Genomic DNA, 8572 nt, shown 5'->3' on the forward strand with positions numbered 1-8572 from the left:
TTTTTTTTTATTTTGTGGCTACGGAGCAGTTGATGGACCAATATTATTTTTTAACATTTTATTTCTGAAAAAATATTGCATCAGGAGTCTAATGAAATCACGTCACGTGAAAGTGACAAAAAAAATCGGTCCGGTAACACCGAGGAATATCACCCTCGTGTTGTTTCATGTTATTCACGTGTTATTGTATGTTATTCAAGTGTTATTATATGTTATTCAGGTGTTATTGTGTTCTGAGCATATTCTCGGTGTTATAATAACACAATAACACATCAATAACACAATAACACATCAATAACACACCAATAACACAAGAGGAATATTCTCTTGTGCTACCGGGCGATTTTATTTTTTTCTTATGTCACCGCCCGGTAACTTGATTTCATTGGACTCCTACGTGCGGAGTCGGGATGCAATTTTTTCTTTCTTTATTTCGTGAGATGTACATAAATAAATAAGACTTCATTAATGTCAACCCTCATATTATATAAGAAATTACATCAATCTATTTGACTCTTTTATTTTTATTTTATGGTTGAAAGACATTTAATAAAAATTTAAAAAATATTCAAAATTCGAGAATATTTAGGCAGAGATTAAAAACAACATCCAAAACTAATTTCGACTCTTCCTTGCAATCAAATGAGTACGAGTCAATCTTTAAGTTAAAGTTGGATAGCACAAAATTGAATTGTTTAATGTCATTATAATACAATTTCCTTTTAAAAATTTAAAATTTATTAAAATTTATGTGTAGTTATATAATATTTAATCACCATTTTTTATATTGTCACATATATTATCATATGTGGGTTGTGATTACAAATTACTAAGCCCAACACGTGGAAATTCTTACATCATTTCTTTATAAATCCTCACATCTTCCCGGGTTCTGCGTATATATTTTTTGATTAAAAATATTAGATCAGCTTTTCATTTTCAGTGTTAAAATTAGCTTCTAAACTTTATTATTGTTGTATAGCGAAAAGGTGTAACAACCAACCGACCAGCCGGCCACCCAGACTGTCGACTAGCCGACTGGCCGATAACCTAGAGTCAGCTGATCGGGCAAACGATGACGAACAAAAGGCCACAATGCAGTGTACAATCTCGTTTAAATACAGGCAGTGTTGTAATTTTATATTTTGTCCTCATATCATCTATAAATAGGAAAACACTTTCATGTATTAGAGGGCCTTTATAAGCTTCTCTCTCTATCCTTCTCATGTAAAGAAAACTCTCTCCCCTTATCTCTATAGCCCTCTCATTCTCAGAAATAAAAGAGGCTGAAAAGCTCTGGAAAACCTTGTTTTGGCCCTCGGTGTCATGTCCATATGCACTCTCTTCCTCTTTCCTCTCATTCTCTATCTCTACTCCTCCCTCGCGGTTCCAAAGATCTATTCCTTGGTGGCATTGTCTACATTGCAAATTCAAATTCAACATTCTGAAAGGTGTTGTGAGTGTGAATCATGCCAATAACAAGAAGAATAGAAGAACACTAAGGAAGAGAAAATGAAACATGGAGACATTCCAAACACGGGATGAGCAAAGAAATCTTCCCTCAACGCTTAAAGCATCTAAAAGCTCGTCCCTAAACTCAAAACAAAAATAGCTCTGAATGTAGTTCTCTGCCTAGTAGCAACATGCTCCGCGAATGGCACGACACAAATTAACCTATTAGTGAGTTTGCGTGGTTACCCTCGCGAAGGTAGCAACAAGATCACAGACAAAAGTTGTGGCTCAACTGAGACGTCAATCTTACCGAGCGAAACGGGGCGAGCGGCAAGTAAGTATTGAGTCAAGTAATATTATATCCAAAAATCAACTGAAGGTCTTCCTATGGATCGGCTTGCCAATCAAAACAGATCAAAAGACGACCCGAAAAGAGTGAAAAAATCTTGCTAAAAACCAAGGGAGTGTAACTTATGCATTATTCTGACTATATTTTTTTTTATTTATAGCCTTTTATTCTTATTGCAGTTATACTTTCAAGAAGTAGGAAACTTGGGAACTTAATATCTATAATAAAAAAGTGCTTAGCTAACCTGTAAGAGATTCAATGACCGATCGACTAACCAACCACCACTATCCGATGGACGAACGGTCGACCATCGGACCACCCAGAGGCGGCTTACCAACTGACCACCCAGAGGCGGCCAACCTACTGACCACCATTATCAAGAAGATGACTTACCGACTAGTCAAACAACTGATCACTGAAATGCAACTGATCAAATAATCACCTCTATCCAGTGGGCGATCGACCGACTAAACGATCACCCAAAGTCAATCGACTAGCCAAATGATAGGCTTTGATGCAGAAAAGAATAGAATGTCTTATACTAACCCTTTTAATCTAGGGTAACGTTGTAATTTTCCCTTTCATTTTCGTATCATCTAAATATATGACGACCATATAGGGAGAACTCTCTTTCTTTTTCTCTGCATTCTTCCCATTCTCAGAAATAAAAGGGGCTATTTTATTTTGGCCTTTAGGGCCAAGTACTTATGCCCTCTCCCTCTCTCCTCTCTTTTCCTCTCTCTTTGTGTCTCCCTTCTGGTTCCAAACACTTTATTCCTTTGAATATGTACATACCTGCCACCGTACATATGCATAAAAATGTATGTTTCATTTTTTTAGAAGTAAAAAAGACATTAATTTTAAGTGATACGAAAGGTTTGAGTGGTATAAATGTAGAAAGAAAGTTTAAGTTTGAGATATTTAAATACATAAGAATTGGGTGGACTGCATGTAAATGCTTCTTGATTTAATCTAAAAGTAGATAAACTTGTTATATGGTAGATGGATTATTTAGCTGTTTAATTTCAATGGTTTTTGTTCGATAAACTTCAAAATTTGACAATTCAAAGTGTATAAAAAATGTGTCCACGCGAATCTTGAAGAAATCTGGCTATTCGACGAAGACATGGGAGTGACGGGCGAAAGGATCAACCAACCAGTTATTATCCGCTAGATCAGGACAGAGAGGCATTTGAGTGAAACTTGAGCCAATTGGCCTATTCATCTCTCAGTTCTTTATCCCTCAAAAGCCACAATATTATCAAGCTGACTGATCGACCTACCTGAAGAACAGGCTGATTGGTAGAATCTTCCTACCTGAAACTGCCCACAGATGGGTATATATGTATCATATTTGTAAAATACTAAAATAATCCTCATTATCCAAATACATTAGAGACATAAATATAATCTTTTATGCATAACCCCTTATGCCTATAAATAAGGGTCATTTCCAAAATAAATGTTACACATTTTTTGTTATTCATTATTATGCTCTCTCTGTCTTTCTCTTCTCTACAATGCTCCAACTCATGGGGTGTGTCTTCCAAACAATTTTAGATTCAACATCCTGAAATGTGTGGTGAGCGTGGAGTCCTTCTATCAATAAGAGGAGAAGAGCGACAACAAGAAGAAAGCCACCACGGAAACATAGTAAAACTTGGAACGAGAGAGGAAGAAAAGGAGGAACTAGATAAAAAAAAATAAATTGTGGAGGTTCTTAGAGTTGTTATGACCCAGAGAGGAGAACTTGCCTCTTAAGGGAAGAACCCCCCTTTAGAAGAATCCTGGGGGCAAAACCCTCCTTGAGAGGTAGAGTCAGTGCACAACTGTAGAAGGTTACACTATGGACCAAACGGGGCCATAAACTCATAATACTAGGACTGTGATGGATCTATAATGATAAAGAGACAATGATTTTTAGGCCTGTCGGCACTATTTTTGGTGTGGAGTTTGGAGAGACGATGATTTTTAGGCCTCATGCTAATCGAATAAAGCATTCTTCTACTAGATCTCAAGGGTCGAACCCTTTGAGAAATTTAAATTTTCAGTGTTAGAATCCTACAAGGGTCAGTTTAATCTTGATGACCACTTGTATCGTTTGAATCATCTATGCGTTGGTTGAAAGTTTTCATTATTTTTTTGAAGTACCACCATATATCTCATAAGATTCCTGTCTAAATGACCGTTTACAACATTTGAAGAGTAATCTACTATCTTGATAGATATAATTGTTACCTTAGAATATATCCAACCATTCGATGAAGAAAATCTTTGGGATCTACAAAACCATGATTATTCCTCTACCTTATAGGTGTAAGATAAGGTTTATATTAATTATGGGGTCTCGTTTCTATAAGGATAAGCCCTCATAGTTAATTAAATCTATAGAGTCGTGAGCCCTAAAGCAAACAACTCAATTAATACAATAAGTCAAGTCACTAGAAATCAGATTTTCATGATTGAAGTGTCCAAATTGAAAAAAATTAAGTCCAGAGGATGGGACTTACAAGTCGATGACAACACATCATGGAAAAGCCTCAAGACATAGGATTTAATTTTTTAAGATTATTAGTCAAAAGAAGTGATGATAATTTTGAAATGATCATATGAGGTGAAAAGTTAAAGGATGGATATAGGATTTGACTTACAGGGACAATTGAAAACACTAGAAAAAGTATACAGTTGAGAATGAATAAAATTTTGGATGGAAACTGAGACCCTAGATGCATTGAGGAGTTTTATAGACATGCTAACCTAAATTTTGAGAATAACATCCTTGACCAAGTTGTTCATGGCTTTCCATCATCACGGGAATGTTCGTATCTATGGACTATGGACAACCTCAAAACTGGGATTCCCCCTTAAATGTTGGAGCATGTAAGATTTGTAGTTTTGAAGCAGTCTGAAACACCTTCTTTAGTAAGCATGAGTCGCTTCATTCTAAAGTATTCTCTCTAGACTTAGGGGATAGGCTAGTTATTTTGCATGTTCTATTCCTTAACACTAATTAGGTACATGAAATAACCTTGGCTTCTATACTCAGACTAACTAAGGGTAGGTGTGTGACCATCAGTTTGGTGTCTAAGTTAGCTAGGCTAAAGTTCATGTTAGATCTACCTAGGTTTAGTTCTCGTTCTTTATCTTGGTGTATTTTAGATGTTCATTTAAAGTTTAGTATTTGCATTAATGTTTTGCTTGATTCTTATGTTTCATCAGTCATGTCAAGAAATCATGGGTTTTCTACATTTTGAGTTTTCTTTTTATTTAAATTTTAATATTTGCAGAGAATACTGAGAATTTATTGTTCTTATTATTGTTTTACATATTTTATGTTATTTTTTATTTTTAAACATGTAATAACACATGAAATAACATATAAAACATAAGATAACATGTAGAATAAGAGAAAATACGCGGAACATGAGATGACTTGTGAAATAACATGTAAAGCATGAAATAACATGTATTTTAGCCATGGATTAGACTTGGATTAATGTTAGGCTGAGGTAAGCTAAACCCACTAGCTTAAGGTAGCTCCAAATAAAGTTAAGTTAAGATATGGGTTAATTAACTTATGTATGGGCTAGACATAGACTGGTTCGGTTTAACTTAGATTTACTCGAGTTAAGTTGGATTGACCCAGGTTGGCTTATGATTGGTTTGGGTTTGACCAAGTTAACTTGGGTTAGCTTTGGTTTGAATTAAGTTTGACTCAAGCTAAGCTGGGTTGCCTTAGGTTAGCTCAGGTTTGGATTGGGTTTGATATGGATTAAGTTAGGTTGTTTGGGGTTAGATTAGGTTTGACCTGGGTTAAGCTGGATTGACCCTGAGCTTAGATTTGAGTTGGGTGGATTGACCTTGGTTAACTTGGGTTGCCCTGGTAAGCTAGGTTAACCCGAGTTAGGTTAAGTTTGAATTGGGTTTGACAGGTTAAGTTGAGGTTCCCTTGGTTATATTTGGTTTGAATTGGGTTTGGCCCAGGTTGAGTTAAGTTGCCTCAGGTCAGATTAGGTTTGACTTGGGTTAGCTTAGGCTTGAATTGGGTTTGACTCGAGTTAAGTTGGGTTGCCCCGAGTTTGCTTAGGTTTGGATCAGGTCTGGGTTGGGCCAGACCTTGGTTAGGTTAGGTTTTGGGTAGGGTATGTGTCAGGTCAAATCTGGCTTAGGTTAGGTTTTGGGTCAAGTCTGGGTTGGGTTAGACATTTTTGGGCTAAGCCTGACTTGAGTCAAACCTTTGTTAGGTTTGGATTAAGGTTTTAGCTTGACCTGAATTGGGTTTGGTCTAGTGTTTGGCTTTGAGTTAGACCTGTGTTGGAATTGGTCTAGTGTTTAGGTTAGGTTTTAATTTAGGATTTGGATTAGACCTAGGTGGGGTTTGGTATAGAGTTTAGGTAAGGTTTAGGATAGGGTTTGGATTATGATTTGGAAGAGACATGTGTTAGGTTAGGTCTAAGGTTTAGCTTTGATTTAATTTAGGGCCTGGATTACATCTGGATTGGGTCAGGTCTAGGGTTTAGCTTTGATTTAGGTTAGGATTTGGGTTAGGGTTTGGATTATACCTAGATTGGGTCATGTCTAGGGTTTAGGTTTGATTAAGTTAGTTAGGGTTAGGCTTGGTTCGAGTCGACCCGATTTGAACCCAAATCCAAGCTTAATCCAAAGCTATTGGGATAGTTAACTTAGCCTAAAGCTAACTTAGAATTTAATAATAATAAAAATACTTAATTAAACAAACTAAGTAGGAAACTTAATCAAGAAGGAGGCTTGATTGGAGGATGAGGAGGAGACTTACTAGAGAGTTGCTTTCCTTCTTCTTTTTCCTCTGCCCGGAGTAAATTTCAGGGAGTTTAACTATTTGAGAGTTTCATCCCCTTTCACTGGGATGCTTATTTATAGGCGTTGAAAGTGACGACTGAATACTCCATAGCAATTTGATTGGGTTGTAGATGCTTAGGCCAAGCGTGACGACTCCGAGGTACTTTGGGGTGTGGTCACCCCCAGGTTCAGCACGACCACGCTTGGCCAAAAAAAAAAGGGCAGGTTCCATTTTGACCGATCTTGCTATGTCAGATCAAGGAGTGATGTCTATGCAAGTTCAATGTGAAAAAAAATTGAGGCCAACAAATGAACCTCCAATATATGTGGTGGACTGTTCAAATCACACCACATATTGGCGTTGACCGAATATCAGAGATTTAGAGTTTGGAATTTTTTGAATTAACATGTTTGTGATTCACTAGGGATTTTAGGTTTGTCTGGACACATTAAGATGGAAAACTGATATGCATTTACATCTAGCCCAAGAAGTGAATATATCGACTAGATAAAGAAGGATAGCATTGAAGCATATCATTCATTCTGTAAGCTATTCAGAGAACTGTGAACATTGCCCGTAACAGGAAGGAAAGTGTTGGTGCTAAAATTTAACCTAAAAGATAGGCATAATGAAAATATAAAAAAGGATAACACCAGAGCATATTACTCATTCTAATGACTAGTCAGAAAACTTAGAGAAAGAGACTATACTAGGAAAGAAAGTGTTGGGACTAACATCCAACCTAAAAGATAGATAGGATGATTGGATCGGAAAGAACATCGTTGGAACATATCATTTATCCTGATAACTAGTCGGAAAAGAAATATTTTGAAATTTTGATTTAATTTTGCTTGGAAGTGTGACTTTGCTTTGTGCCTGGACACATTAGAAAGGAGGTGCAAAAACCTATTCAGAACCTAAGAGGTGCATAAGGGCGACTTGATCAAGATAGAAAACATGGAGATCCAAACTGAAGACAAGTAAGGTGGTCAGTTTAGGTAGACATTTTAGGAAACCTAAGAAAATGACAAACAAATTATAAACACAATGCATAAACAAATGACAACTAATGAAATATGAAAAACTATGATAGGTTAGAAGCCAGCACTAACATTCTCTCTATCCTTCGCAAGAAAATTTTAAGGGACAGACTCGTGCTCACTTTTCACAGTGGTGTGTGCTTGGCCCTGGACTACCGATTTGTAGAGTGAGGAGCCAGAATTCACTTCAACCTCAACATGGAGCAGGTAGAGTTGTTGTACGACAACCTGCTACCAGATATAGTCTACCAAGGGAAGGATAAGGAAAGAGATCTCGTACTTGAATTTTGTTCCCAACAGCATAAATCTGTCAAGAGGAAGGTTGAGTCAACAAAGCCAAAACAAGCATAAACAAGCCAAGCAACAATGAAGGATTTATGTACACAATGGTCATCGTAGTGCAAGGAATCATGAATTCATTAATGGTGGGACTCACAAGGATAAAGAATGGATTATCCCACACTCAACCCAAAAACATAAATAAGAGATTGAAGAGGATGGACAGGCAGAGGAAGCGCGAAATCCCACCTCAGCTTATGGATGAAGACCTACCTGAGTTCAAAATTCAGATACTTGAGTATACCCCCGAATAGGTGTACCCTATCCTCAGGATAAAGAACTTTGATAATTTGGAGGATGAATTGGAGAGGTGCATCTTTGCGCCAAGCCCGTACACCACATAAGTCATGGACCTTCTTGTGAAAAAGGAGCCCATCACCAAGCAGATCATTTTGCGGGAGGAGCTAGAGTGCCTCCAAATGGTTAAACATCAAGTCTTCCGACACTCGCAGAGGGTAAATGATAAGAAGGTCAACATACTAGAAGGAATATAGTGGTTCGCCAAGGTTTTCTTGGAGGAAGAATAGGACATTATCATACAACATATGATGGAGGCTCGTGACAGAGGATGAG

The sequence above is a fragment of the Phalaenopsis equestris genome, unplaced genomic scaffold, assembly GCF_001263595.1.
Source record: "Phalaenopsis equestris unplaced genomic scaffold, ASM126359v1 Scaffold000141, whole genome shotgun sequence".
Classification (NCBI taxonomy): Eukaryota; Viridiplantae; Streptophyta; class Magnoliopsida; order Asparagales; family Orchidaceae; genus Phalaenopsis; species Phalaenopsis equestris.